At 37.5% G+C, this 27,042-nt stretch overlaps 1 protein-coding gene and 1 pseudogene across 2 annotated transcripts in view; one reads left to right on the plus strand and one right to left on the minus strand.

Annotated features, from left to right (window-relative positions):
* The window catches only part of CCDC7 (coiled-coil domain containing 7), a 447,862-nt gene that overhangs the window by 105,720 nt on the left and 315,100 nt on the right, over positions 1–27,042 (minus strand). The gene's annotated exons all lie outside the window — the stretch shown is intronic.
* LOC112631398 lies at positions 1,114–2,199 on the plus strand (annotated as a pseudogene). Its single transcript, XR_003121124.1, has one exon. The product of XR_003121124.1 is annotated as a mitochondrial import receptor subunit TOM22 homolog pseudogene (transcript).

Here is a 27,042-nt window from a genome sequence, read left to right on the forward strand (position 1 = left end):
ATCTGCCTCTGGTCTTTGATGATGGTGATGTACTGATGGGGTTTTGGTGTAGGTGTCCTTCCTGTTTGATAGTTTTCCTTCTAACAGTCAGGACCCTCAGCTGTAGGTCTGTTGGAGATTGCTTGAGGTCCACTCCAGACCCTGTTTGCCTGGGTATCAGCAGCAGAGGCTGCAGAAGATAGAATATTTCTGAACAGCGAGTGTACCTGTCTGATTCTTGCTTTGGAAGCTTCCTCTCAGGGGTGTACTCCACCCTGAGTGAGGTGTGGGGTGTCAGACTGCCCCTAGTGGGGGATGTCTCCCAGTTAGGCTACTCAGGGGTCAGGGACCCACTTGAGCAGGCACTCTGTCCCTTCTCAGATCTCAACCTCCGTGTTGGGAGATCCACTGCTCTCTTCAAAGCTGTCAGACAGAGTCGTTTGCATCTGCAGAGGTTTCTGCTGCTTTTTTGTTGTTGTTGTTGTTGTGTAGCTGTGCCCTGTCCCCAGAGGTGGAGTCTACAGAGACAGGCAGGTTTCCTTGAGCTGCTGTGAGCTCCACCCAGTTGGAGCTTCCCAGCAGCTTTGTTTACCTACTTAAGCCTCAGCAATGGCGGGCGCCCCTCCCCCAGCCTCGCTGCTGCCTTGCCGGTAGATCACAGACTGCTGTGCTAGCAATGAGGGAGGCTCCGTGGGCGTGGGACCCTCCCAGCCAGGTGTGGGATATGATCTCCTGGTGTGCCTGTTTGCTTAAAGCGCAATATTGGGGTGGGAGTTACCCGATTTTACAGGTGTTGTGTGTCTCAGTTCCCCTGGCTAGGAAAAGGGATTCCCTTCCCCCTTGCGCTTCCCAGGTGAGGCGATGCCTCGCCCTGCTTCAGCTCTCGCTGGTCGGGCTGCAGCAGCTGACCAGCACCGATCGTCCGGCACTCCCCAGTGAGATGAACCCAGTACCTCAGTTGAAAATGCAGAAATCACTGGTCTTCTGTGTCGCTCGCGCTGGGAGTTGGAGACTGGAGCTGTTCCTATTCGGCCATCTTGCTCCGCCCCAGAAACAATTTTTTAAGACCAAAGAGAAACTCTCAAAATAAAGAATATGTAAATTGAACTAAAAAATTCAAAGAAAGCGCCCCTACAGTCATGGCTGCCGCCGTTGCTGCTGCTGGTGCCCGGGAACCCCAGTCCCTGGAAGAATTGCTCCTGAAAGGTGATGCGGAGAAGCCTGAGGAGGAGCTGGAGGAGGACGATGATGAGGACCTAGATGACACCCTGTCGGAGAGACTATGGGGCCTGACGGAGATGTTTCCTGAGAGGGTCCGGTCCGCGGCCGGAGCCACTTTTGATCTTTCCCTCTTTGTGGCTCAAAAAATGTACAGGTTTTCCAGGGCAGCTTTGTGGATTGGGACCACTTCCTTTATGATCCTGGTTCTTCTCATTGTCTTTGAGACTGAGAAGTTGCAAATGGAGCAACAGCAGCAACTGCAGCAGCGGCAGATACTTCTAGGGCCTCACACAGGGCTCTCAGGAGGAATGCCAGGGGCTCTACCCTCACTTCCTGGAAAGATCTAGGTTGTTACTGCTGTTTGAGCTGTCTCGGTGGGATAAGTTTGAAATTCAAGTGTTTGAACTGCTGATTATTTGGATTTTTTTTTTAACTTTGGCACATTGATCTATCAAAACCTGGTGGGGAGAATTCTCCCCACATTGTCTCATGAAAAGACTCAACCTGCAACTGTGCCCTCCACATTATCCTTACTTCTGTCTTCACTCTGATACCAGAGTGCAGCCATGCAGACGGTTATTCCAGCTCTGGCCACTCCACTCCTTTCACCAAATTGCTCCTAACTGGAAGATGTCACTTTCCCCTTGTGGGCAGGGACTGATGCCAGTGGGAGGGATGTGCCCCTGACCATTAACGACTGCCTTTTATATTTTTTAATTTTTTTTTTAAAGAATGGAGCTGTTGGGGAGGGACATGCATGCAATGTGAAAGACAAAATGCATTACACCTGTAGTGTAAAGTGGCCACTATGAATCGCTATGTATGAGAGGAGGGAGGCTGGCTGCAGCTTCAGCCACAGAATGGGGACTGGAAGACAGATCAGGAGTTCATTTCCCCTGCACAGTTTGGTTGTTAGACCTGTGTGTGTGTTTAAAAAAACAGAAGTCAGTGCTCACTTTTTGTATTTAAATATTAAAAATGATTCCAACTGAAAAAAAATTCAAAGAAAGCTTAACAGCAGATTTAAACAGGAAAAAAAATCAGTGAACTCAAAGACAGAACATATGAAATTATACAATTAGAGGAGCAAAAAGAAAAGTGAATAAAAAACAATGGAGAAGGCCTATCAGAACTATGAGACAACATCAAATAAGCTAACCTCAGCATAATAGGAGTTGCTAAATGACAGAAGAGAGAAAAAGGCCTAGCAATCATATTTAAGGAAATAATGACTGAAATTATCCCAAACATGGAGACAGAAAACAGCATCCAGGTATAGGAAGCTCAGGTCACCAGTCAAATTCAAGCCAAAATGTCATCATCAAGCCACATCATAATCCAATTAACAAGTTAAGGACAGAATATTAAAAGTAGCAAGAGAAAAGAAACATATCAAAATTAATGACGTCTTAATACAACTTTCAGTTGATTTCTCAGCAGAAACCCTGGAGATCGGGAGAAGATGGGATAATGAGATTGACACTGTGAACTTTTTTTTCAAGAAGTGATGCCGAACATGAACAGGAAAACCAAAGGAATCTATGGACCCTTTGAAGGAAACAAAAGGCTGCAGCCTACACTGTGAGTCAGGTGAAGGGCTCCAAGTCCCCAGAATGTAAGAGGTGGGAAGTTTGCCTCTGGCATACACACCCCCATCAGGGATCCTCAAAGTTCACATCACCAGGGAAGGCCCTAATCTCACCCAGTGCAGGAACTGACTTGGGGAGGGTAATGGAATATAAAAGTAGGAGCAGCAGTGGGAAGATCCTTGCATGCACTCCCAGATTCCAGTGCAGACCAAGGGCAGCCATTCCTTACTGATCTTAACAGGGGACCCTGCAGAGGACAGCCAAAAAGTTCAGGTGTTGGTCACAGGTTGAAAGAAGCTCCCAACAGGGTTTCACAATATAAGACAAACTCTCTTGGCTAGGGCCATGGTTGGGGAGAGTGAAAAGCAGACTTTGAGTATAGGAGTCCTGAGTGTAGTAGCTGTGGATGCAGGAGCTGGGTGTCTGGCTTTGCTGTGAACAGGGAGGAGTGTGGCCTGTAAGCCATGGTTGCGATTTCCCTGGGGAAAGCTTATGACTCCCAGTAGCTGTGAGTTCTGATTATAGACTGACTGGAACTCAGCTTTCTGCTGCCAGTGGAACACTGTGGGAGTGGATCTGCCCCACCAAATGAGTGGGAACTATGTGGGGCTTACCACTGCCTGCTACTCCCCACTCCCTACACAAACTCTTCTACATAGCAGAGGCAGCAATGCTCCCCTATGGCACATACAACCCAGTGGCCTGAGACCCACTCCCATCCCCCAACACCCACTGGGGTTGCTGTTTGCCCTGCACAGGGAGACTCAGAGTACAAACCCAGCAGACCCAGTTTCCACCTGGCTTTGCCCTGTCACCTACCCTGGCTTAACACAAAGGATAGAATCTCTTGAAGCCTACATGGCCCTGCCCATTGCCCTATGAAACCAGAGTACCTCACCCTGGACAACATAAGGCAAACAGAAATCCCACTGCTATTCCCACAGTTGGAAGCATCGCCATCTGGCTGGAGGCCAACCAACACAATCCACTACAGTATCTCCTGGTAGAATAGCACTGCACCCAGGAAGGAGAAAATAGCTGCATGATCTCAGCTATCACTACTGCCTGCACCACTCTGCTACCAGGAGGGCCTTATTCTGTCTGTGGGACCAGTTCATTACTACTCTTAACTGGTGTTCAAAAAAGCCAACACACTGAGGCTACCAATAACCAAGAACTTTCACAGAGTCTATGTCACTCTCCTGCCATCCCCATTAAAGCTGGTGCTGGTATCCACTGCTGGAAAACTTGAGGACAGGTCACATCACCTTGCAGACATGCCCCAACAGCACCCTGGAATGTGGCAACTTCACTGGGTAGTTAGAAAGAATTCTAAAAGCAGTAAGACAAAAGCATCAGGTAACCTAAAAAGAAAAAAACTATCAGACTAACAGCAGATTTCTCAGCAGTAACCACATTAGTCATATTAGATTGGGGAACACTCTTCAGCCTCCTTAAACAGAAAAAACTGTCAGCCAAGAATATCGTATCCTGCAAAAGTAAGTTTCAACCTCCTTAAACAGAATAACTGCCAGCCAAGAATTTTGTATCCTGCAAAACTAAGTTTTACAAATAAAGAAGAAATAAAGTCATTTTCAGACAAATGCTGAGGAAATTTGTCACTACCAAAGCAGCACTACAAGAAATACTAAAAGAATTCTAAACCTTGAAACTAAAGCCCAATATGCACCAAAATGTAATTTCTTGAAAGCTTAAAACTCACAGGGCCTATAAAATAAAAACACAGTTAAAAAAATTAGGTAACAATTAACATGATGAAGAAAACAGTACCTCACATCTTAATATAACATTGAATGTAAATGGCCTAAATGATCCACTTAAAATATTCACAATGGCAGAATGGATAAAAAAAATCACAACCCAAATCTCTGCTGTATTCAATAGACTCACCTAACACAGAAGGATTCATATAAACTCAAGGAAAAGGGATTAAAAAGGTGTTGCACACAACTGGAAACCAAAAGTGAGCAAGAGTAGCTATTCTTATATCAGACAAAATACTTCAAAGCAACAACCGTAAAAAGAAAAAAGACAACGATGGTCACTATATAATGATAAAAAGATCAATTCAACAAGCAGATATTACAATCCTAAATTTATATGTACCAAACACTGGAGCTCGTAGAGTCATCAAACTATTACTACTACACGTAAGAAATAAGATAGCAAAACAATAACAGTGGGACTTCAATAGACCACTGACAATACTCAAAAGATTTTGAGACAAAAAGTTAACAGAGAAACAATAGACTTAAATGACATGCTAGAACAAATAAACTTAATGGGTGTCTATAGTAAATTCTACCCAAGATCTTCAGAATACACATTCTTCTCATCAGCACATGGAACATTCTCCAAGACAGACCATATAATAGGCCACAAAACAAATCTTGATAAATTTTATAAAATAAAAATCTTATCAAGTATCTTCTCAGACCAAAAAGAATAAAACTAGAAATCAATTCCAAGAGGAATTCTTGAAACTATACAAATACATGGAAATTAAACAACATGCTCCTGAATGATATTTGGGTCAATAATGAAATTAAGATGGAAATTTAAAAATTGTCTGAAACAAGTGAAAATGGAGATACAATATACCAAAACCTCTTGAATACAGCAAAAACAGTGCTAAGACAGAAGTTTTTAACGTTAAATACCTACATCAAATAAAAATAAATATCACAAGTTAACAACCCAACTTTGCTCCTGAAGGATGTAGAAACACAAGAACAAACCAAACCTAAAACTAGCAGAAGGAAAAAAAATAACAAAGATAAGAGCAGAACTAAATGAACTGAGACTTAAAAATAATACAATGTAAATTAGTTCAACCAGTCTGGAAGACAGGGTGGTGATTCCTCAAGGATCTAGAACCAGAAATACCATTTGATCCAGCAATCCCATTACTGGGTACATAGCCAAAGGATTATAAATCATTCTACTGTAAAGACACATGCACATGTATGTTTACTGCAGCACTGTTCACAATAGCAAAGACTAGGAACAAACCCAAATGCCCATCAATGATAGACCGGATAAAATAAAATGTGGCACATATATACCATGGAATACTATGCAGCCATAAAAAGGATGAGTTCATGTCCTTTGCAGGTACATGGATGAAGCTGGAAACCATTATTCTCAGCAAACTAACATAGGAGCAGAAAACCAAACACTGCATGTTCTTATCATAAGTGGGAGTTGAACAACGAGAAAACATGGACACAGGGAGGGGAACATCACACACTGGGACCTGCTGAGGACTGGGGGGCTCAGGGAGGGAAATCATTAGGGAAATAGTAATGTAGATGACGGGTTGATGGGTGTAGCAAACCACCATGGCACATGTATACCTGTGTGACAAACCTGCACATTCTGCACATGTATCCCAGAACTTGAAGTATAATTTTAAAAAGAAATAATAATAATACAATGGATCAACAAAATGAAAACTCGGTTCCCTGAAAAGAGTTTTAAAAATTGATATATCACTATCTAGATTAACCAAGAAAAAAAATCCAAGTAAATATAATCAGATATGAAAAAGGAGACATAAGAACTGATACCACAGAAATTTAAAAAGATTATCAGAGTACATGAATAACTATACACTCAAAAAGAGAAAAACCTAGAGGAAATGGATAAATTTCTGGAAACATACAACTTTCCATGATTGAACCAGGAAGAAACAGAAATCCTGAACAGACCAATAAGGAGTAGTAAGATTGAACTAATAATAAAAATCTCCCAATTAAAAAAAAAAAAAAACAAAACACAGAACTAGATGGATTGACAGCCAAATTCTACCAAATGTGCAAAGAGGAACTGGTACCAACCCTGTTGAAACCGTTCCAAAAATTATAAAAAAGAGAGAATCCTCTATAATTCATTCTATGAAGCCACCCTAATACCAAAGCTGAACAGGGACACACAAAAAACTACAGACCCAAATCCCTGCTGATTATAGTTGAAAAAATCTTCAACAAAATGCTAGCAAACCAAATCCAATAGCACATCAAAATATAATATACCATGATTAAGTGGGGTTTATTCCAGGGATTCAAGGACGGCTCAATATATGAAAATAAATAAATGTGATTCAACACATAAACAGAATTAAAAATAAAGCCCTTTTGATAATCTCAACATACGCAAAAATGGTATTTGATAAAGTTCAGCATTTCTTCAGGATAAAAATCTTCAATCAACTAGGTATAGAAGAAACATACCTCAAAATAATAAAGGCCAGATATGACAAACCCACAGCCAACATCATACTGAACACAGAAAAGTTAAAAGCAGTCTTCTAAGAAGTGGAACAAGGATGCCCACTTTCACCACTCCTATTCAACATAATACTGGAAGTCCTACGCAGAGCAGTCAGGCAAGAGAAAAAAATAAAAGACATCAAAATAGGAAAACAGGAAGTCAAATGATCTTTGTTCACTGATAATATGATCTAATATCTAGAAAAACCTAAAGACTTCTCCAAAACTCTTAGATTTCATAAACAAATTCAGTAAAGTTTCAGGATAAAAAACCAATGCACAAAAATTACTGGCATTTCTGTATACCTTAACAAGCTGAGAATCAAATCAAGAAGGCAATCCCATTTACAATAGCTACAAATAAAATACTTAGGAATATATTTAACCAAGGAGGAGAAAGATCTCTACAAGGAAAAATACAGAATACTGATGAAAGAAAGGAATTAATGTTATTTAAATAGCTATACTTGTAATGTTAAATACAAGTATTAAATACATACTTGTAATATTTAAATAATGTTATTTAAATAGCCATACAATCTTGTAAGCATACTGCATTCTTTTCAATTTTTTTTCTTCTCTGTATTTTCAAAAGCCTGTCTTTGAGTCAGTAATCCTTTCTTCTACTTGATCACTTCTGCTGTTAAGATAAACTCTGATGCATTTTTGTATATGTCCATTGAATTTCTCAGCTCCAGAATTTCTGGGTGTTTCTAAAGTTATTACTTCAAACTCTTTGTTAAATTTCTCTGATAAATTTCTGTGTTCCTTCTCTATGTTATCTTGAAGATCATTCAGCTTCCTCAAAACAGCCATTTTAAATTCTCTAAAAGGTCACATATCTCTGTTTTGCCAGAACTGGTTACTGATGCCTTATTCAATCAGTTTGGGGAGGTTATATTTTCCTATATATTCTTGATGCCTGTGGACATTTGTTAATGTCTGGGCATTGCAAAGTTTAGGTATTTATGCTAGTTTTTGCAGTCTGGACTTGCTTGTACCCATCCTTCTTCAGACAGCTGACTTTTTGGTTCTATGAAGGTGCTCTCTTGTATGGATAGTTGTTCAATTTGATATTCCTGCAGGGAGAAGAGGAGGATGACTGCTGGAGCATTCTATTCAGCCATCTTGCTCTGCCTCCACTTCACAAATAAATTTGTAAAGGAATAGATAGTTGTTCTATTTTGGTTTTTAAATTTCTTCTAAAAGAAGCCAAGGCAGAAAATACAATCAATAGTTTAGAAAAACACATTTTATACCACTTGGCTCCCTGAAATATATCTCATTTGGACAAAGAATCACATTTAACATGACCAGTGTATAAATATTAGGTAAAAAGCAAAATATAGTATGAACATATCATATCTCTTACAACCCCCAGAACAGTGGCTGAACAAAAATTTAATGGAAAAGTAATATGGTTTGCATATGTCTCCCCTCCAAATCTCATGTTGACACTTGATCACCAATGTTGGATATGTGCTCAGTGGGAGGTGTTTTGGCTATGGGATAAAATTTGTCATGAATGGCTTGGTGTCCTCTCCACAGTAATGAGTGAGTTGTTACTCTATTAGTATTAGTTCATGCAAGATCTGGTTGTTGAAAAGAGCCTGGCAGGATTAGAGCAAGATGGCTGATGGAAGTCTACACTATTGATCCCCCTTACAGAAACATCAAATTTTAACAACTAACAACACAAAAAAGCACCATCACAAGAACCAAAAATCAAGAGAGTATTCATAGTACCTGGTTTTAACCTCATATTGCTGAAAGGGGTACTGAAGAGAGTAGGCTGGGAGAGAGGAGGTAATGTAGCAGAAGTGGAGACCATGGGTATTTGGCTACATCATATATTTTACTTGTGTCTTCAGAGCCTGCTTGAGCACTGTCTCATGTACACCACTTCTATTTGATGATGGAGTACTACCTGCATGCCAAACTATTTGGAGGGTCAGATAACACCCAGTTCATGGTGGGCAGCTCAGATTGCTTGGCAACTTGGTGGTCCATGGTTAAGTGTTCAGTTTCTACTAACACCCAATAGCAGGCAAAGAACTGTTATACAAAAAGGATAATTATTTGCAGAGAATGAGATGGCTTTGCTCCAAGGGGCCTGCACTGTTATTCACCTATAGGAACTTGCCAAGGGCTCCAAAGAGCATCCCTATCTGCTGCTGTCACTTCCAGCACCACTGGATCTGTAGGATCATGTTTTCCAAGTGGAAGAGCACCCTGTACCTGTTACAGAACCTTCTCTTGTTCTTGGTCCCACTCAAAACCAACAGATTTCCAGGTCACTCAGTAAGTGAGCCACAGTAGCACGCCCAAATAAGGAATATGTTGCCTTAATATACAGAGAGGTCAAATAGGCATTATACCTGTTTTTTGGTAGGAGAGGCCAGATGCAACAATTTTTCCTTATTTCAGAAGGAATATCTTGACATGTCCCATTCCACTAGACTTCTAAAAATTTCATGATGTAGAAGGCCCCTAAATTTTTTGAATTCACGTCCCACCTCCTGACATGCAAATATCTTACTAATATATCTAGACTACTTTTTACCCAAGAGGTCCAGTCAGCATATCATCAATGTAACAAACACGTATGATATCTTGCAGAAAGGCTTTCAAGTTCCTGGCAAACTAAATTATGGTATAGAGTGGGAGAACTAATTTACCCTCAAGGTAGGACAGTCAAGATGCATTGTTAGACTTTCCAGCTAAAATAAAACTGCTTCTTCACTATAGGAAAGCAGAAAATAAAGCAATTTTCCAGATCAGTATTTGCATACCAATTACCAGGGGATATGTTAATTTGCTCAAGCAATGAAATCATTATTTAGTACAGTATCTATAATTAGAATCACCGTCTATTTAAATTTATGATAATCCACTGTTATTCCTTGAGATCCATCTGTTTTCTGAACAGGCCAAATAGGTGAGTTGAAGGGTGTGGTTGAAATCACAACCCCTTCATTTCTCAAGTCCTTGATGAAGTCACTAATCTTCCAGATCTCTCTGGGAATGTAATATTGCTTTTGGTTTACAATTTTCCTAGGTAGAAGCAGTTCTAGTAGCTTCTAATTGGCCTCTTCTACCATAATGGTCCTTACTCCACAGGTCAGGAAACCAATGTGAAAATTCTGCAAGTTGATGAGTATATTTATTCAATTATACATTCACGAACTGGGGAAATGACAAGAGGATGAGTTCAGCTCCCACTGGATCCATTGTGAGACAGATCTGTGCTAAAATTCCATTGATCACTTGCCCTCCATAGCTTCCTTTCCAGTGGACCATCATGACATTTTTGACCTTTGGGAATTAGTGTCAGTTCAGAGGCACTGTCCATTAATCCTTTAAAAATCTTATTTTCTTTTATATGTTGCATAGTAGCCCCAGCAAAAAGGCCATAGGTCCCTTTGAGGAAGGCTGGGAGAAAAATTAAAGGTATGAATTTTTGGCAGTATACTGGGTCCTTCCTCAAGGGTACCCTTCCTTCAAGGGGTCCTGAGTCTGTAAACTTGATCAAGTCTGGGAATTGAGAGGCCATGACTGTGTTTTTATTATTTAAATTAGACTTTTGTCCACTTGATCTAGAACTCTTCTGCTTATACAGATTAAGAAGGAATTTAGCAGATTGACCATTTATGTCACTTCAGTAAACACAATGATCAACTAGCCAATGCCATAGATAACTCAAGCCAGACTATTCTGATTTCTACTTTGACTCTGATTTCCATTGTGGTAACTGTTGTAACACTGTTGTTTCAGATGTTTAAACACCACTACTTGGCCTCTGAGACCCAGTTATTCCTATTGCATCTAGGATTCCCAATTCAGTAGCAGCAACATCCAGTGTGATTTCTGACCAATAGAGAAGAGCAACCACAGGGCTGTTTGAGAATGCTTGGGCTGTCTTCACATTTCTCACAGTTGTGGTGAAAGGTATGTCCTCTGGACCCTCCTAAGATGGGTTAGCAGATTTTTTTTTTTTTTGAGGATATTGTCCAAATATTAAATTTATATTTAATTAAATTATTCGGTTTATTTTAATTACATTATTTGATTATTATTATTTTTTATTTTTATTTTTATTGATTTATTTAATTTTTATTATTATACTTTAAGTTCTAGGGTACATGTGCATAACGTGCAGGTTTGTTACATATGTATACTTGTGCCATGTTGCTGTCAACTCGTCAGCACCCATCAACTTGTCATTTACATCAGGTATAACTCCCAATGCCATCCCTCCACCCTCCCCCCTCCCCATGATAGGCCCCGGTGTGTGATGTTCCCCTTCCTGAGTCCAAGTGATCTCATTGTTCAGTTCCCACCTATGAGTGAGAACATGCGGTGTTTGCTTTTCTGTTCTTGTGATAGTTTGCTAAGAATGATGGTTTCCAGCTGCATCCATGTCCCTACAAAGGACACAAACTCATCCTTTTTTATAGCTGCCTCATATTCCATGGTGTATATGTGCCACATTTTCTTAATCCAGTCTGTCACTGATGGACATTTGGGTTGATTCCAAGTCTTTGCTATTGTGAATAGTGCTGCAATAAACATACATGTGCATGTGTCTTTATAGCAGCATGATTTATAATCGTTTGGGTATATACCCAGTAATGGGATGGCTGGGTCATATGGTACATCTAGTTCTAGATCCTTGAGGAATCACCATACTGTTTTCCATAATGGTTGAACTAGTTTACAATCCCACCAACAGTGTAAAAGTGTTCCTATTTCTCCACATCCTCTCCAGCACCTGTTGTTTCCTGACTTTTTAATGATCGCCATTCTAACTGGTGTGAGATGGTATTTCATTGTGGTTTTGATTTGCATTTCTCTGATGGCCAGTGATGATGAGCATTTTTTCATGTGTCTGTTGGCTGTATGAATGTCTTCTTTTGAGAAATGTCTGTTCATATCCTTTGCCCACTTTTTGATGGGGTTGTTTGTTTTTTTCTTGTAAATTTGTTTGAGTGTTTTGTAGGTTCTGGATATTAGCCCTTTGTCAGATGAGTAGATTGCAAAAATGTTCTCCCATTCTGTAGGTTGCCTGTTCACTCTGATGGTAGTTTCTTTTGCTGTGCAGAAGCTCTTTAGTTTAATGAGATCCCATTTGTCAATTTTGGCTTTTGCTGCCATTGCTTTTGGTGTTTTAGACATGAAGTCTTTGCCCATGCCTATGTCCTGAATGGTACTACCTAGGTTTTCCTCTAGGGTTTTTATGGTATTAGGTCTAACATTTAAGTCTCTAATCCATCTTGAATTAATTTTCGTATAAGGAGTAAGGGAAGGATCCAGTTTCAGCTCTCTACTTATGGCTAGCCAATTTTCCCAGCACCATTTATTAAATAGGGAATCCTTTCCCCATTTCTTGTTTCTCTCAGGTTTGTCAAAGATCAGATGGCTGTAGATGTGTGGTATTATTTCTGAGGACTCTGTTCTGTTCCATTGGTCTATATCTCTGTTTTGGTACCAGTACCATGCTGTTTTGGTTACTGTAGCCTTGTAGTATAGTTTGAAGTCAGGTAGTGTGATGCCTCCAGCTTTGTTCTTTTGACTTAGGATTGTCTTGGAGATGCGGGCTCTTTTTTGGTTCCATATGAACTTTAAAGCAGTTTTTTCCAATTCTGTGAAGAGACTCATTGGTAGCTTGATGGGGATGGCATTGAATCTATAAATTACCTTGGGCAGTATGGCCATTTTCACGATATTGATTCTTCCTATCCATGAGCATGGTATGTTCTTCCATTTGTTTGTGTCCTCTTTTATTTCACTGAGCAGTGGTTTGTAGTTCTCCTTGAAGAGGTCCTTTACATCCCTTGTAAGTTGGATTCCTAGGTATTTTATTCTCTTTGGGTTAGCAGATCTTAAATGATAAATCCACAATAACATTCCAATTTTCCTAGGCCTTTGAATCCCTTCCTTTTCAGTAAACCAAGGCAATTCTGCATTTCAGCTTCACTTAGTATAGGCCACCTTTTGGTCCATGTTTCAGCCAACCAAACTGACTGTTACAGTCCTTTGTAACCTCCATGCTGCAACATTAAACCAACAATCTCTGCTTAGTGATAAATAAATTATACCATATCAATAAATTTGGTGTGATCTAACTTTGTTCTTTTCATCTTCATCCTATACATGCAATATTGATTCCCAAACATATTCCCCTGATTTCTGTCTAAACAAATTAGAAAAATTATGTAGTTCTTTTGGAATGCAGTGCACCTTCTCATGAGTCAAACTTTGTACTTAATCTTTAGGGGGTTGGTAGGACTTGAGTCTAATTATAGGTCTACAGGAAAAAAAGGGTGGTGGGGTTGAGTCTTGAGGAGAATCAGAAGTGTTTTGCAAGGTAAGTATCTCAAGGGAGGCAATTATAGTTTCTTCGGACAAAGCAGGATTAATCTCTTCCAACAGGAATGAAGGAATGAAAAGGCTGCTTCAGCTTTTTTGTTTTGTTTTGTTTTCTTTTCTTTTTTAGAGACAGAGTCTCGCTCTGTTGCCCAGGCTGGAGTGAAGTGGCGCCATCTCGGCTCACTGCAAGCTCCGCCTCCCGGGTTCCCGCCATTCTCCTGCCTCAGCCTCCCGAGTAGCTGGGACTACAGGCGCTGGTCACCACGCCCGGCTAATTTTTTGTGTTTTTAGTAGAGACGGGGTTTCACCGTGTTAGCCAGGATGGTCTCAATCTCCTGATCTTGCGATTCGCCCGCCTCGGCCTCCCAAAGTGTTGGGATTACAGGCATGAGCAGCAACCGCGCCCAGCCCTGTTTTTTTATTGTATATATTTATGGGGTATGAGTGGTGTTTTGATACATGTATATATTGCAGAATGATTAAATCAAGTTAATTATCACCTCACATACCAATTTTTGTAGTAAGAATAAAGTCTACTCTCTTAGCAATTTTCAAGTATACAGAATATTTTATTAACTATAATGACCATGCTATACAGTAGCTCTCCAGAAATTAATACTCCTATCTGAAATGTTGTGCCCTTTTGTAACATCTCCCCATTTCTCCCCCTTCCCCCAGCCTCAGGTAACCACCATTCCACCTTCTACTTCCATGAGTATGACTTTTTAGATTCAACATATATGTGAGATCGTGCAGTATTTTTCTTTATGTGCCTGGCTTATTTCACTTAGCATGTCTTCCAGGTTCATCCATGTTGTTGAGAATGGTAGTATCTCATTTTTAAAAGGAAGAATAATATTTCATTGTATGAGAACACCACAATTTCTTTACCAATACATCCACTGACAAACACGTTGTTTTCATATCTTGGGGTTATTGTGAGTACTGTTGCATGGACACAGGGATGTAAATATCTTTACTAGGTATTTATTTCATTTCCTTTGGGTATGTACCCAGAAGGGGAATTGCTGGGTTATATGGTAATCCTATTTTTAATTTTTTAAAGAAACTCCCTATTGTTTTTCACCACCTGTACAGTATATAAGGATTCTGTTTCTCCATAACCTCACCAACATGTTATCTTTTTGATACCAGCCATTCTAATAGGTGTGTGATGATAACTCATGGTTTTTATTTGCATTTCCCTGATGATTAGTGATGTTGAGCATCTTTTCATATGCCTGTTGACCATTTGTATGTCTTATTTCAAAAAGTGTCTATTTAGGTTCTTTTCCCATTTTTATCAGACTATTATTGTTATTTTGCTGTTGAGTGTGTGAGTACCTTACATATTTTGAATATCAACTGCTTATCTAACAATATATGATTCACAAATGTTTTTTCTCTGAATCTGTTGCTGTCTTTTCATTTTCTGCATTGTTTCCTTTGTCCAGAAAAGTTTTAGTTTCATTATACTGCCACTTGTATACTTTTGCTTTTGTGTCTCAGGCTCTTGGTTAGATATCCAAAAATTATTGCCAAGATCAATATCAAGAAGTTTTTCCCTTATGTTTTCTTCAAGGAGTTTTATAGTTAAAGGTGTTATGTTTAGGTCTTCAATCCATTTTTTTGTGTGTGAATGTTATAAAATAAGGTCCAGTTTCATTATTTTGCGTTTGAGTATTCAGATTTCCCAACACTATTTGTTAAAGAGATGGCCATTCTCCCACTGTGTCTTCTTGATGGCCTTGTGAAAATTAGTTGACATATATGGTTGTGTTTATTTCTGGGCCCTCTATTCTCTTCCATCAGTCTATATATCTGTTTTTATACCAGTACCATAGTTGTTTTTTAAAAATATTTTTATATTTTAAAATCGCTCTGTAATACAATTTGAAACCAGAAAGTGTGATGCCTGTAACTTTGTTTTTCTTTTTAAAGACTGTTTTGGCTTTAAAACAATTGTATTACAAAGACATCACAAGAGTGATGTCTGTTGTGATTCTATAGAAGTAATCGAATTTTTGTTTTCTGTTTCTCTAAAAATGTAATTGGAATATTGATAAGCACTGTGTTGAATCTATGTGACTCTGGGTAGTGTGTGTGTGTATGTATATGTGTGTGTGTGTGTATGTGTGTGTATATATATATATATATATATATATTGTGTATATATATATCAGGCAGCTTCTGGAAGAGTGTGCCAACAAACTACTTCCAGGAAGAAACTAGATTCTGGGGACCTATAACTAGCCACGAGAAGTGCTCGCACACTCATTCAAAACTATCTCTTTGCTCTCTCTTCTCTAGGCAAACTCATGACTTCCAAGTTCCCTCCACTCCCTGAAGTAGGTAATTTAAGAGCCAAACCCTCTGGCAGAAACTGTAAATGTTGCAGAACTCTATATGTGGTCCAAACCCTTCATTCCTCTGGAAGTTATGAGTTGTGGATTATTTCCCAATTGTATGACATTGTGCTTAGGATGAAGTTTGTGCATGAGTCTTTGCTTTCCCTACCCATTAGGTGGATATTTTTTCAGTTTCCCAATGTGTAGGAGTCACTCAACCACTTTCTGGCTCTCAGAGAGAATTGATCCATGCAGAAATGTTTATTCTCTGCATCTGTGGGAGGGAGAAAAGTAAGGAACCTCCTATTCCACCATGTTGCTGACATCAGTCTCTAGAAAGCCTGCTTCTAATGGCAAGGAGGACTCAGCAGAGTTTAGAAGTAAACATCCCTAGCTACATTAGGATCTTCCCATATTTCCTCATTCCAGTTTTTAGGATTTTGTTCTATCCTAATCAATGCTCTCATTTTAACAGAAGATATCCTATAAAATTGGGAATTCAACTTGCATTATAATTCAGTCACTCACAGGATGAGACTCTGGGTATGGTTTCCAGCAATCTGAGCTAGTTTTCAGCAATCTGTAGCTATAGGAGACTAGGGTTTCTTTCAGGTTAGTCATAGAAAGTTGTAGGTCATTATGTGGCTCTTGGGATGGAAATTTGAATTCCAAGCTCATCCTTTTCTTTCCCCACTTTGTCTAACATAGTAAGAGTAACCAGCTAATATCATTATACTCATTACTTTGGCAAAAATATGTTAAGGTATCAAATAAATGGTCACTCAGAAACCTGCTGTTTTTAAGTATTTGATCAGGAGTATCCAGTGGTGGTATTTTGTGTCCTATTACCATATGATGCCACGGTATCAGTGCTCTCTTTACTACTGGAGATAGAGTTATTTCTGCATTTAAAACTAATAATATTGGTGAACTAATTCCCAAAACCCCAGAACCAACTCAGAAAATTCATCCTTAAAATTATGTTCCTTTAGAATCATTCCTGGTACCAAAATATGTATTAGTGAGGGTTCTCCAGAAGCAGAAAGGAGAGAGGGAGAAAGAGTGAGAGAAGTTTTAAGGAACTGTCTCATGGGATATTTAGGGCTGGCTGGCAGGCTGGAAACTGTGGCAGGAGTCAACATTTCAGTCTTAAGTCAAAGGCATTGTGGAGGCAGAATTCCTTCTTTGGGGATCTCAGTCTTTTCTCTCAAGACCTTCACCTGACTCAATGAGGTTCACCCACATTATGGAAGGTAAGCTGTTTCCCTCAAAGCCTGGTGATTTAAATGTTAATTATATCTAATACAAACACCCTCACAGTAACATCTAGACTTGTGTTTGACCATGCAACCAGGTACTAGAGTCTAGTCAAGCTGAAATAAAACTACCACAGTTGGCCATCCGCTTGGAAAAGGCCATTCAGGAAACAGCACTTATTAATCTTATGCATTATACCAGAAACAACTCTGAGAAATTATAAAACCATCTCTAAGAGGGGGTCTATGCTATGCTACTTACCATGGAGCCTAACACCATTAAAGATGAATGGAGAGGTGTTTTAGAAGCTCAAGCAATAGGGGTACACCAATGGAAGTTCTAGAGACAGTTTAAAGGCAGGCAAGATGTTTATGGGAAATGTGGCTTTTCTGTATCAAGTACCATAGACCCTTTTATTCCTTTATTAGTAGATGCACATGGTCAATATAGGTGAAGAGAACAAAAGAAACAAGGTATGTGGTAGCTGCTGGGTGCCCCAGTGAGAGAGACACTGTGCTTTCTGTATTCCCTCTTCTTTATTATGTTAAGAAGCCAAATAAATGTAATATTAGTTTAAAGTCTGTTTTGTCTAGTGAATTTATTATAGCCTGAAACTGACAATGATTGGGAGTACCATAATCGTTACTTTTAGAGAATAAAATAAAATTACTTCCATTTCTGAATTCATATGTTATATTATTAATATATTGCCATACCAGTGTTGTTAAATATACTGATTATCACCGTGACTAGCACACAATTTGGGGTCTTTCTCTCATAGTTTAGCTGAAAATAGATGTTGAGAAAGTCAGAATTAAGGTGAAGGAATACTTCTATCTTCTATTTACTTTCAATTTCAATTTGTGTTGTGTGTGCAGGGTGGGGTGATAATCTTTATTTTGAACCTTTCTGAGCCATCTTGTTTTGGGTGTTCATTTCTTAAAAACATTATTACTATACTTTTAATAATGCATGTATTTTTACATTTAGCTTCTCCAAAATTGAAGTACATTACAATAAATGAAAAATAAAGCACTGTTTCACAATTTGATTGTTAACATTTCTGCTTCCTTATGTTACCTAAAATGGACATGTCTCATAATCAGTAACATGATACTAGTTAAACATGATAATTGCATTATGCGTTTTTATATAATTTAAGAATGCTTATATAAAATGTGAATTTAAATTATTCGATATACTTACTGTATGTCTTTCATTAAGCTTTCTTGGTTTTTTGACCCTATGTTTTTGTAGACAATTATATTTTTGATCATTTATATAATGTTGGGCCTTTACATATCATATTTCAGTTTTATGAGTTAATTAGCATTAGATAAGTTGTGAGCATGTTTGAATCTGTTTCTCTGTCAATATTAAGAGTTAGATATTGGAAATAGGATTTCCTAGCCCTATGAAAGAAAGCAAAAGTATTTATAACAATCACATACCTTATGAAATACATGTGCTGGATGGATTAAAAACTGCATGTAAAAATAAGCAAATGCTAAAAGAAAACATAGAAAAATATCCATATAACCTTGAAGTTAAAGGGACATTCCTAAGTAAGAACAGAAACATAGAATTGTAAATAAAGTAGAAACATACAAGACCACAATAAATTGAAAAAATATGTGCCAACATATAAAAGATAGAACTATAAAATGATTTTAAAAGTATGTGCTATCTGACTTATTTTGTTAATATATAAAAGCACCTAGAATGTTTTAAAAAAGCAGACAACCTAATAAAAAATGGGCAAAGGGTACAACATAACAGAAAAGGAAATGAAAAGAGGTAAGGAATAAAAGATGTTCTGCCTAACTAGTAGTCATGAAAATGCAAGAAAAAAAGAGAAAGATGATTTTCACCCATGACTAAACATGCTATTAACTAATACAGAAAGCATGAAAAAAGCAAATAATGATGGCTGAACACACATATTCAAACTTATTAACACTTTAACATTTTTGTTATTTTGATTAGTTTGGAGTGAGAAAGCAATTTAAGAGTATAAATGGAAGTAAAATATTTCTAAGGTTCTTTTATTTGTAATGGAGCTAAAGATACTGATTAGCTTTAGACATAGCAAAAATTATGTATAAGACTAAATACATTTGTTAAGACAAAAAATTGAGGACAAACAAATAATGGAATGTAAAGTTTCAGTTTGGTAGAGAAGAAAGGAAGGAAACAAAACTTGAAAAATGAAACACTCAAAAAAAAAACCAAACAAATATATAAATAGATACAAATCAAAAGGTTTGCAGGAAACATTGTATAATTTATCTGGCAGGGAAATCCAATTCTACCAATAACAACATTTATTATATACTATTTAAGTTGAAATAGCATAATGACATTTATTATACTATTAATACTACTAGTAATTATATTACTAATAAAACTATTAGATACTAAGTAATACTAATACTAAAATACTATTAGTATTAAGAACTATTAGTATTACTAAATAGTAAATCTGTTATATACTTAAAACTACACAAAAACATACCATATATTTCTATGAAATAAAGGATGTACATAAAAATAAGATTTTGCTTAGCTCTGAAAGTAAAAAAGATAACTGAGAATGATGGTAATCAAATAACATGAGGGGAGGGGTCTTTAGCTTTATGTGTAACATTATAATGTTAAGATAAAGGATTGTGAGTTATATAGTATCCACACACTCACAAAAATTGATGATTGATTGATAGATAGATAGATAGATAGATAGATAGATAGATAGATAGACAGACAGACAGACAGACAAAAGCCTAGAAGGCAATATGACAGTTAACAAAGGCCAATTCTGAGTCTGGTTTGTAGGCATATTAGTGACTGTTATTTTCTTCTTTGTGCTTTTTCATAATGTTCAACCTTGCCACAATAATAAAAGGAAACATATCAAAACAATCAGGTCCAGAGTAAAGGTAAGTTTGGTTTGGAACATGTTGAATCCTAGGAGTCTGTGGATTCCAACACCTAGTGCAGGGGCAGGTATGAGTGTATGTAGGAGGATACCCAGCCAGCATTGCACATCCAGCTGAGATTGACCTAAATGTTTTGTGAATGGATCTAATTTCTATAATTGAGAGGGTCTGGGTTTTTTGCTTTTTTCAAATGTGTTCCTGGAAAAATCTGAGTAAGGCAAGTGTGATGGAAATAAAACAGTCCTGGAGAATTGAAGATGATAGTGAATGAAGAATTAAAGTCACTAAAAACAGTATGGAATGATGTTAATAAATAAGGACTTCAAAGTTTAAAAGCTAAAGCAAGACAAACAATAACCTAGAAAAGAGAAATCTCACATTCAAATATTGGCTACTCTACCTATAAACCATGTGATGATATTGGTCAAATCATTTAACCACAGTATTTTAGAACTGAGAAGTACAAGGTCAAGGAACAGCAGTTTCAAGGTCAGGTGAGGGCCTGTTCCTCATAGATGCTGCATTATCTGTGTCCTTACATACACATATGGAAGAGTGACAAAGATGAATGCTGTGCCCTTACATGGTTGCAAGACAAAAGGGACTAGGACTTCCCTTCTACCTCTTTTAGGAGGGTACTAATCCCATTCATAAGGGTAGAGTCCTTGTGACTTAATCATGTCCCAAAGGCCCCACCTCTTAATACCATCACATTGGGTCTTAGGTTCCAATATATGAATTTTAGGGAAAAAGATACATTCAGATCATAGCATTCCACCCCTAGTCCTCCAGAATTCATGTACATCTCACACATAAAGTATGTTCATTGCATCTCAATAGTCCCAATAGTCTTAACTAGTTCTAGCATCAACTCAAAAAGTCTAAAGTCCAGAGTCTCATCTAAATATCATCTAAATCAGACATGGGTGAGAATCAAGATATGATTCTTCCAGAGGCAAATTTCTCTCCATCTGTGAATGTGTGACATCAAACAAGTTATATGTTTCTAAAATACAATGGTGGGATAGACATAGGATAGACATTTTTATTACAAAAGGAAGAAATAGGAAAAAATAAAGGATAATGGATCTTGACCAAATCCAAAACCTAATGGGGCAAACATAAAGTCTTAAGCTTCATAATAATATTATTTGCCTTAAAGCCCTGGCTTCTGGACACACTGGCATGGACGTTGGGCCCCTAAGGCTCTGGGCAGCCCTGCCTCCATGGCTTTGATGGGCTCTGCCGATACAGTAACACTCATGGATTGAGCCTGAGTGCCTGCAACTCTCCCAGTCTAGTATTGCATGCTGGTGGCTCTGCAGTTACGAGGTTGTGGAAGAAGTACTGCCCCAACAGCTCTACTAGGCATTGCCCTAGTAGGGTATCACAGAAGTGGCTCTGTACCAACAGCTCCACTAGGCATTATCATACTGGGGGCACTCTGTGTTGGTTCCACCCCTGTGGTAGTTTTCTATCTGGGTCCTAAGCTTCTTTAAGGCATCTTTTGAAATCTAGGTAGAGGTAGCCATGCCCCCACAGCTCTTGCACTCTCTGCAGAGTTAGTACTACATGGATAGCACCATACAGGTTTATGTCTTGTACATTCTAGAGGGGTGATGTGAGCCACACCTATGCCCTCATGAGCCACAGCTGGGGTGGCTAAGAAGCACTGTGTCTGAAAGTGGGGAACAAAGACTTGAGGTGGCACTGGACAGCAAGCTCCAAGATCCCAAGGGCACCTGAGGCCCCACCTTTGAAATAGTTCTGGGCTTCAGGCCTTGACACTATGGGCCTTGATGGAAGGCGAAGTCCCAATGATTTCGTAAATGCATTCAGAGTTATTCTCCCAATGTCTTGTTGAATACCATCTGTCTTGCTTCTCTCCATACTAATCTCTTCATCAAACAATCACTTGGCCACACTCTTGGTGTTCTCTCCCAAAGAAGCTCTCTCAATTTGACCAGTCTGAAAATTTTCCAAATCTTCACATGCTGTTTCTCTTCTGATTATAAATTCTGTCTTTAATTTATCTTTTAATGCATTTTATTAAACATAGTCAATAGAAGTCATGCTGTACCCTAAAGACTTGGCTTAGAGATTTCTTCCACCAAATATCCTGTTTTATCACTCCTATATTTTTCCTCTCATAAAACACTAGGATGCAAACACAATTCAGTCAAGATCTTTCCCACTTTATAACAAGGATGGCATATCCTACAGTGCCTGATAGCACGTTCCTCATTTCTAAGACCTCATCAGAATGGCCTTCACTGTCCATATTTCTAACATTCCGTTCACAATTACTTAAGTAATCTCTAATAGCTCTATAAAATTCCTAGAAAAGTGTTTCCCAAACTGGTACTCCATGAAATACTAGTATAAGAAAAAGAAAAAGGCAGATTCCTTCACCAAATAAATTTAAGAAATACAGTATAAGAATTAGAATATTAAAAAATATGAGAAGAGTGGTGTTAATAGCTTTACAGCATTCATTAACTCTGTGAAACTCTAATTTTTGGTATGTTGTTTTAAAATATTCATCCTAAAGGAAAATTCAACTATAAAGCCATAAATAGAGCTGAGTCACATTTATAACATATTTTTAAATAATCAAGTGCTCTATGTCTATTATTTTAAAACATATTTATCAACATAATACATACTTCTCAATTTTTGGTATTGGTCAACTTCACTTGTCTGAATTTGATCCATGCGTCCTGCAGCTGATTCTACACTTTTAGGTGTAAAACTCCTATCTGGCAGTTTATCCGTATCTTGATCTACCAAGATTAAAAGAAAAAAAAATTTTAGTAAATTAAATACAGAAATAACTATTGAAACTTACCTACTATAGCCTAATCTCAAGAAGACTCTAATTTCTAAAGTTTAGGAACATATTAATACATCATTATGTCAAATAAGAAGAGAAAAATTATCTCTATTAATATCTGAAGTTAATTTGACAAATTTCACATCTATCCTGATAAAACTCTTTGAAAAAGTAGAATTATAGATTTACTCCTAGACATTTACTCCCTTAAGATAGAATACATTTCAGTCTCCACCCAAAAGCTAAGATTTTGGTTTCTAGTGAAACACCAAAAGCCATTACTATTAAAATTATGAAGGAAACAAAAATGTAACTCATTATTGTTCTCTTTAGCAATTACCCACTTCTGGTAAAGTTGGTAATATAATGCAGAAATGCAATAAAGTAGAACTTTTGATTTTCTGCTAAGTTTACTTGTATGACCAAACATACTCATACAATGTTGATTAAAACTAAAAATAGATTTGCCTGTATTGATTTGTTTTATGAATTTTTTATAATAAAAAATTAAATTAAAAGAGAAAAAAGTATATATATCTGGGTCAGAGAGATTGTACATATTCAATGTCAATGAAACTCATAGATATATTTTTATTTTCTAATATAATTGGTACATATTTTCATAAAGATGTCTCCAAATGTCTAAACATTATCTACATCTTCCTGTAACACTGAGATCTGTTTCTCTGTACCCCTCCCAACTGATACTATATACTTACAGTATTTATTTTATAAATGATTTTAACTGAATTTTTTATTATTGATATAAATGTATTTGATTAACAATAGGGATAAAATATCTGCTGTCCATTTTTCTGTTGGAGAAATTTATTTTAAAAATTTCTTTTAATATATTTTTTATTAAAGAAATAATCTAAAATAAATGTTAAAATATTTTTACATAAAAGTTATACCCTTTTGACTGTCACAAAATTTTGATGTTTGCTTTTTAATTTTGATTTTGGTGTTTCTGTGCACAGAAATTTTAAATTATTATTTAGCCAATTTTTAATGATCTTTCCTTTATGTTCGTATCTATGAAGTCATACCTAGGGTAACCTTCCTAAGAATGAGACTAATTTACGTTTTCTTTCACTGTTTGATTTTTCATAGTACTTATTTATAACCTAGAAAATCAGTTTTTTGAATAGTAAAAGATAAAGTTATCACTTTAGTTTCTTTTCTGATTTGTCTTAATATGATTCATTAAATAAACATTTTTTATACCACTAATTCTAATGCTTATTTTTCTGGAGTTTCTAACCTGCTCCACTCATCTATATGTTTATTATTTTATTTAATTTTATTTAATTTTATTTTTATTTTTTATTTTACTTTAAGTTCTGGGGTACATGGGCACAACGTGCAGGTTTGTTACATATGTATACATCTGCCATGTTGGTGTGCTGCACCATTAACTGGTCATTTATATTAGGAATATCTCCTAATGGTATCCCATGATAGGCCCCGGTGTGTGATGTTCCCCACCCTGTGTCCAAGTGTTCTCATTGTTCAATTCCCACCTATGAGTGAGAACATGCAGTGTTTGCTTTTCTGTCATTGTGATAGTTTGCTCAGAATGATGGTTTCCAGCTTCATCCATGTCCCTAGAAAGGACATGAACTCATCCTTTTTATGGCTGCATAGTGTTCCATGGTGTATATGTGCCACATTTTCTTAATCCACACTATCATTGATAGACATTTGGGTTGGTTCTAAGTCTTTGCTATTGTGAATAGTGCCTCAATAAATAAATGTGTGCAGTGTCTTTCTAGAAGCATGATTTACAATCCTTTGAGTATATAGCCAGTAATGGGATGGCTGGGTCAAATGGTATTTCTAGCTCTAGATCCTTGAGGAATTGCCACACTGTCTTCCACAATGGTTGGACTAGTTTACAGTCCCACCAACACTGTAAAAGTGTTCCTATTTCTCCACATCCTCTCCAGCACCTGTTGTTTCCCAACTTTTTAATGATCACCATTCTAACTGGTGTGAGATGGTATCTCATTGTGGTTTTGATTTGCATTTCTCTGATGGCCAGTGATGATGAGCATTTTTTCATGTGTCTCTTGGCTACATAAATGACTTCTTTTGAGAAGTGTCTGTTCATATCCTTTGCCCAGTTTTTGATGGGGTTGTATGATTTTTTCTTGTAAATTTGTTTAAGTTCTTTGTAGATTCTGAATACTAGCCATTTGTCACATGGGTAGATTGTAAAAAGTTTCTCCCATTCTGTTGGTTGCCTGTTCACTCTGATGGTAGTTTCTTCTACTGCGCAGAAGCACTTTAGTTTAATTAGATCCCATTTGTTAATTTTGGCTTTTGTTGCCATTGCTTTTGGTGTTTCAGTTGTGAAGTCCTTGGCCATGCCTATGTCCTGAATGGTATTGCCTAGGTTTTCTTCTAGAGTTTTTATGGTTTTAGGTCTAACATTTAAGTCTTTAATCCATCTTCAATTTTTTTTTTTTTTGTGTAAGGTATAAGGAAGGGATCCAGTTTCAGCTTTCTACATATGGCTAGCCAGTTTTCCCAGCATCATTTATTAAATAGGGAATCCTTTCCCCATTTCTTCTTTTTCTCAGGTTTGTCAAAGATCAGATGGTTGTGGTATTATTTCTGAGGGCTCTGTTCTGTTCCATTGGTCTATATATCTGTTTTGGTTCCAGTACCATGCTGTTTTTGTTACTGTAGCCTTGTAGTATAGTTTGAAGTCAGGTAGAGTGATGCCTCCAGCTTTGTTCTTTTGGCTTAGGATTGTCTTGGCAATGCAGGCTCTTTTTCCGTTGCATTTGAACTTTAAAGTAGTTTTTTCCACTTCTGTGAAGAAAATCATTGCTAGCTTGATGGGGATGGCATTGAATCTATAATTTATCTTGGGCAGTATGGCCATTTTCATGATATTGATTCTTCCTATCCACGAGCATGGAATGTTCTTCCATTTGTTTGTGTCCTCTTTTATTTCTTTGAGCAGTGGTTTGTAGTTCTCCTTGAAGAGGTCCTTCACATCCCTTGTAAGTTGGATTCCTAGGCATTTTATTCTCTTTGAAGCAACTGTGAATGGGAGTTCACTCATGATTTGGCTCCCTGTTTGTCTGTTATTGGTGTATAGGAATGCTTGTGATTTTTCCACATTGATTTTGTATCCTGAGATTTTGCTGAAGTTGCTTATCTGCTTAAGGAGATTTTGGGCTGAGACAATGGGGTTTTCTAAATATACAGTCATGTCATCTGGAAACAGGGACAATTTGACTTCCTCTTTTCCTAACTGAATACCCTTTATTTCTTTCTCCTGCCTGATTGCCCTGGCCAGAACTTCCGACACTATGTTGAATAGGAGTGGTGAGAGAGGGCATCCCTGTCTTGTGCCAGTTTCAAAGGGAATGCTTCCAGTTTTTGCCCATTCAGTATGATATTGACTGTGGGTTTGTCATAAATAGCTCTAATTATTTTGAGGTACATCCCATCAATACCTAGTTTATTGAGAGCTTTTAGCATGAAGGGCTGTTGAATTTTGTTGAAGGCCTTTTCTGCATGTATTGAGACAATCATGTGGTTTTTGTTTTTGGTTCTGTTTATATGCTGGATTATGTTTATTGATTTGGGTATGTTGAACCAGCCTTGCATCCCAGAGATAAAGCCAACTTGATAATGGTGGATAAGTTTTTTGATGTGCTGCTAGATTTGGTTTGCCAGTATTTTATTGAGGATTTTTGCAATGATGTTCATCAGAGATATTGGTCTAAAATTCTCTCTTTTTGTTGTATCTCTGCCAGGCTTTGGTATCAGGATGATGCTGGCCTCATAAAATGAGTTGGGGAGGACTCCCTCTTTTTCTATTGATTAGTATAGTTTCAGAAGGAATGGTACCAGCTCCTCCTTGTATCTCTGGTAGAATTCGGCTGTGAATGCATCTGGTCCTGCACTTTTTTTGGTTGGTAGGCTATTAAGTATAGCCTCAATTTCAGAGCCTGTTATTGGTCTATTCAGGGATTTGGCTTCTTCCTGGTTTAGTCTTGGGAAGGTGTATGTGTCCAGGAATTTATCCATTTCTTCTAGATTTTCTAGTTTATTTGCGTAGAGGTGTTTATAGTATTCTCTCATCGTAGTTTGTATTTCTGTGGGGTTGGTGGTGATATCCTCTTTGTCATTTTTTATTGCATTTATTTGATTATTCTCTCTTTTCTTCATTATTAGTCTTGCTAGCAGTCTATCAAT

This window comes from Theropithecus gelada, chromosome 9, assembly GCF_003255815.1.
Source record: "Theropithecus gelada isolate Dixy chromosome 9, Tgel_1.0, whole genome shotgun sequence".
Classification (NCBI taxonomy): domain Eukaryota; kingdom Metazoa; phylum Chordata; class Mammalia; order Primates; family Cercopithecidae; genus Theropithecus; species Theropithecus gelada.